The sequence below is a fragment of the Rhipicephalus microplus genome, unplaced genomic scaffold (genome assembly GCF_043290135.1).
Source record: "Rhipicephalus microplus isolate Deutch F79 unplaced genomic scaffold, USDA_Rmic scaffold_694, whole genome shotgun sequence".
NCBI classification, from domain to species: Eukaryota; Metazoa; Arthropoda; class Arachnida; order Ixodida; family Ixodidae; genus Rhipicephalus; species Rhipicephalus microplus.
The window spans coordinates 17501-22373 of NW_027465250.1; the positions used below are offsets into that span (position 1 = coordinate 17501).

Consider the following 4873-nt stretch of genomic DNA (forward strand, 5'->3'; position numbering starts at 1 on the left):
CCCTGTACAGGGTCACATCTTCACAAGGCTGGCAAGCGGCATTCCGCTGCGCGCGTGCGTCGTCCGAGCAGTTGCGTGATAAACGACCGTGTCGAAAGCCCAAACACCGCCGAGGCCAGTCGCCGCCGCCGCAAGGGCAGCCACGCAGCCTGGCGAGAGGCATCGTCTCGTGTAGCGTCGCCCCCGCCCCAACTGGAGTGGCCCAGTTTTTTGAACGGGACGGGAACTGCGAAGCACTTAGACCGACGGCGGACTACGACGAGAACGCCTTAAGCTTCGCCAACGTTTCGCCAACTCGTGCGGGAGACTTTTTCCGCTTCGCGGCAAGTCGTCGCGCCGTGCTCTCCGCATCAACCGCGTACGCAGCGAACCGCAAACGTCGGGCGCAGCCTCCTCACCTCCCTGCGCTTTGCGCGCGAACGTTCCCTGTTCGCGCGGCAAAGCCTGGAGGAGGCACGGCCCCGCAGCGTGTTCGAGCGCCCGGTCTACGGGACACCCTGCTTACTTCGAGGGCAACAAGCGCAACGCAAGGCTGCGATCTCGCGCACTTTGCGCACGGCTGGAGAAGCTTTGCTGGCCGGCTTTCGCTCCTCGTGTTTACCGTGCGTTAAAGTTGCGCGTCCGTGGCTCTCGCAGCTCTTGCGCGCCCGGTCGCAGAGAGGAGTACGCAACCTCGACCGCACTTTCCCTGCAGGCTTCCTTCCGACTCGAAGTCCTGCGGCGGTCTCAACGAGGTGCCACATCCTCAATGCAGTCGGTCGCCCCCGTTTCGGTTGGGCTCTGGCACGACGGTCGCCACCGTCTCGCCCTTGAGTGGCCGCTGTTGGCGCTCGCTGTGAGGTGTTCAGCGTGCTGTCCGTGTTGCCGACGCGGTCAAAACGAGTCGACGGCTCACGTTCCCTTGTGCGCCGAAGGCTCTCTTGATATGTGATCCGACCCTCAGACAGACGAAGCCAAGGGAAGACCCAAGGCCGCAATGTGCGTTCAAAGAATCAGTGCTCAGTGTGTCCTGCAATTCACACCAAGTCTCGCAGCTGGCTGCGTTCTTCATCGACCCGAGAACCGAGTGATCCACCGCTTAGAGTCGTGAAAAAGTGTTTGTTCAATTCCGTACAGTCAAAACCAAACGTTTCTGGCACTCGGCCAAACAGTGGCCAAGAAGGGCGCTTTTCAGCGCACGCTTGGACTCCAAAACTCTGCCGCGCCTTTTTCGGCTGCCGCAAATCGAGCAAACGGTGTGTTTCGGACGGCGTTTCGCTTCCGCTACTTGCGAGTGCTTTCGTGGTCCACCCCTCTATAAATACTCGGGAGGCGTCGAAGCCGGTTCTCCAAGCCGGACCCGTAGGTATCGTTGTGTGCTCGCTCTCATTGGCCCGCCTAACCAGAAAATGCCTGCGGTACACCCATTTGGATAAGAGTGCACGCAGATGCGGGCCTCGACGGCTACACATTTCCTCGGGCGGCCGCCTCCCGGCCTCCGTGGAGCGCGGGATGCACGGTCCCATCGACAAGCCTCTCCCGTTTTTACCGTGGCGTCGCGGTTCACCACGGCGGGCGGGTCGGTCTCCTCCGCATAAAAAGGGGGACCCCCGCTTTTTGTTCCACGAAATCGCACAAGCTTTTTTCGCATCCACGGTTTGCCACCGCACACCAAAATGCCGATCCGGCTGCCTACTTTAGCCAACAGGTGGAGCCAGGCGCGCCGTACTTGCGCGGCACTTCCCACGTCCACCGAAGTCGGTGCCAAGGACCACTTTCGGCGCCGGAGCCGCGTACGAGCCTACTCGAGGCGGAAGAACGAAGCCAGCAAGGGCCTGGCCGCAAGTGCGTTCAATTGTCGGGACGTCCAAGTCCCTCGTTCTTCCGTGCTTCCTCTTTCGGCAAGTCGTTGCGGCACCTTCCCAAAGCGCGCAGACCCGCTAATCGCGACGAGCGCGACGTGGCCGTGCCGCCTTTCCCTCGGCAGCAAGCAAAACGCCTGGCAACGTCGACGCTCCCCTAACCGCGATCTCGCACCGTGTTTCGTGTGGCGAATTCAAAAGCCGGCCGGCGCTGCTGCAACCATTACGGTCGGTACGCATACGCCGCGGAGGGCGGGACGGTCATCGGAGCGTGCGGTTCCTCCATCGAGTACTGCGCACCTCGGCCGTCGCATCGCCGTGCCATGACCGGCCGCGCGTCAACGCGAACCGGTGCCAGCGAGATCCCTCGCCTGCAAGAACCGACCGGCAGCCTCCGTCACCCGAGGACGCGGAGGCGCTTGCCGCGGACGGCGGGACGGTATGCACTGGTGCACAGCGGACCCGTCACATCGCCAGTTCCTTGACCGACCGCCGACGCTTGTGCCGTTCCTCTCGTACTTGGCAGTCGCCGCGCGATTGTCGGGTCTCGTTCTTGCACGCTCGAACGGTCGGGAGGGCACTCGGCTGGCGTTTCGGGAACGCGCAGCCTCGCCTTCTACCGACGTAACCACGACTCGCCGTTCGCGCTCCGCCGCTCCTGTTTACAGTACTAGGCGGTCCCGCAGCGGTCGGGTCGCGCATTTCGAGCGCTTCGAGCCACGGTGCAGTGGCGGGTCGAAAGCCGACCTATGAGTGCGTTGCGCCGTTTGTACCCGCGTCCGCCACCTGGCCGACCGTCCAAGGTCGCGGTGTTGGCGTCCGCTGGGCGCAACAATTTGTCACGGGGTGCCGCTCCACATTCAGGCAGCCCCGTGGGGAAAAGCCGACCCCGCGTCCAAACGGGGTCAGCGGCAGAAAGTGTCGGGCGCAGACGCAGCTGAGGCGCTCACCCTTCACAATCCGTTAATGATCCTTCCGCAGGTTCACCTACGGAAACCTTGTTACGACTTTTACTTCCTCTAAATGATCAAGTTTGGTCATCTTTCCAACAGACCGGCGCAACCGAAAGGCCGCGCCGGACATCGGTCCGAAGACCTCACTAAATCATTCAATCGGTAGTAGCGACGGGCGGTGTGTACAAAGGGCAGGGACGTAATCAACGCGAGCTTATGACTCGCGCTTACTGGGAATTCCTCGTTCAAGGGGAACAATTGCAAGCCCCTATCCCAATCACGAAAGAAGTTCCACGGGTTACCCAGTCTTTTCAGACAGGGATAAAGACACGCTGCTTCCTTCAGTGTAGCGCGCGTGCGGCCCCGGACATCTAAGGGCATCACAGACCTGTTATTGCTCTGTTTCGTGCGGCTAGGAGCCGCTTGTCCCTCTAAGAAGGTTGTAAGGTGCTGGGAACCCCGCACCTATTTAATAGGCTAGAGTCTCGTTCGTTATCGGAATTAACCAGACAAATCGCTCCACCAACTAAGAACGGCCATGCACCACCATCCACCGAATCAAGAAAGAGCTCTCAATCTGTCAATCCTCCCAGTGTCCGGGCCGGGTAAGTTTTCCCGTGTTGAGTCAAATTAAGCCGCAGGCTCCACTCCTGGTGGTGCCCTTCCGTCAATTCCTTTAAGTTTCAGCTTTGCAACCATACTTCCCCCGGAACCCAAATACTTTGGTTTCCCGGAAGCTGCCCGCCGAGTCATTTGAGTAACTCAGGCGGATCGCTGGTTGGCATCGTTTATGGTCAGAACTAGGGCGGTATCTGATCGCCTTCGAACCTCTGACTTTCGTTCTTGATCAATGAAAACATTCTTGGCAAATGCTTTCGCAGTAGTTCGTCTTGCGACGGTCCAAGAATTTCACCTCTAGCGCCGCAATACGAATGCCCCCGTCCGTCCCTCTTAATCATTACCTCGTATTCCAAAAACCAACAGAACAGAAACGAGGTCTTGTTCTATTATTCCATGCAAGTTTATTCAGGCGACTCGCCTGCGTTGAGCACTCTAATTTTTTCAAAGTAAAAGCACCGGCCATCTCGAGGCACACAATGAAGTGCACCAAGAAAGAACCGGCATGATGTTCAGTCCGAGCCGTCGCATCGGGTAGATGCACTACTCGTCTGGAACTGAGATCCAACTACGAGCTTTTTAACCGCAGCAGCTTTAGTATACGCTATTGGAGCTGGAATTACCGCGGCTGCTGGCACCAGACTTGCCCTCCAATTGATCCTCGTTAAAGGATTTAGAGTGTACTCATTTCAATTACGGGGCCTCAAAAGAGTCCCGTATTGTTATTTTTCGTCACTACCTCCCCGTGCCGGGAGTGGGTAATTTGCGCGCCTGCTGCCTTCCTTGGATGTGGTAGCCGTTTCTCAGGCTCCCTCTCCGGAATCGAACCCTGATTCTCCGTTACCCGTAACAACCATGGTAAGCAAGTAACCTACCATCGAAAGTTGATAAGGCAGACACTTGAAAGAAACGTCGCCGGCTCGTGGCCATGCGATCAGCACAAAGTTATCCAGAGTCACCACACAATACGGGCCGAAACCCGATCGATCTTGGTCTAATAAAAGCACCCGTTACCCAAAGGGCTCCAGGCTCACTGCATGTATTAGCTCTAGAATTGCCACAGTTATCCAAGTAGGAAGAAACGATCTAAGGAACCATAACTGATTTAATGAGCCATTCGCGGTTTCGCCTTATTTCGGCATGTACTTAGACATGCATGGCTTAATCTTTGAGACAAGCATATGATTACTGGCAGGATCAACCAGGTAATCGTTCGACTGCGCGTCCGTCCTCGCCCTCGGCGGGCCGGACGCAGTCTGTGTGCGGCGGAGGCCACCTTCAGGCGCCCCAACACGCTTATTTTGCACTCCGAGATGACGGCGTTCGAGCTCGCTACGGCACAACCTTCCCGAAAGACGAGTGGGAGCCGTGCGGCAAGAAGCACGTTCATGCTCGCTCTTTTTCGTTGCATCGACTCGGTCGCGCCGTGCGGGTTGCCCAAGCCCGCTGCACTGTCGGTGG

The 4873-nt window shown here is 58.2% G+C and overlaps 2 non-coding genes across 2 annotated transcripts; both read right to left on the reverse strand.

The window, feature by feature from the left end:
- Positions 1-933: 933 nt before the first annotated feature.
- Positions 934-1086, reverse strand: LOC142795477 (5.8S ribosomal RNA). The gene has a single exon (XR_012893058.1). It is a non-coding gene; the product is annotated as a 5.8S ribosomal RNA (ribosomal RNA).
- Positions 1087-2805: 1719 nt separating this feature from the next.
- LOC142795479 (small subunit ribosomal RNA) lies at positions 2806-4620 on the reverse strand. The gene has a single exon (XR_012893059.1). It is a non-coding gene; the product is annotated as a small subunit ribosomal RNA (ribosomal RNA).
- Positions 4621-4873: the final 253 nt, after the last annotated feature.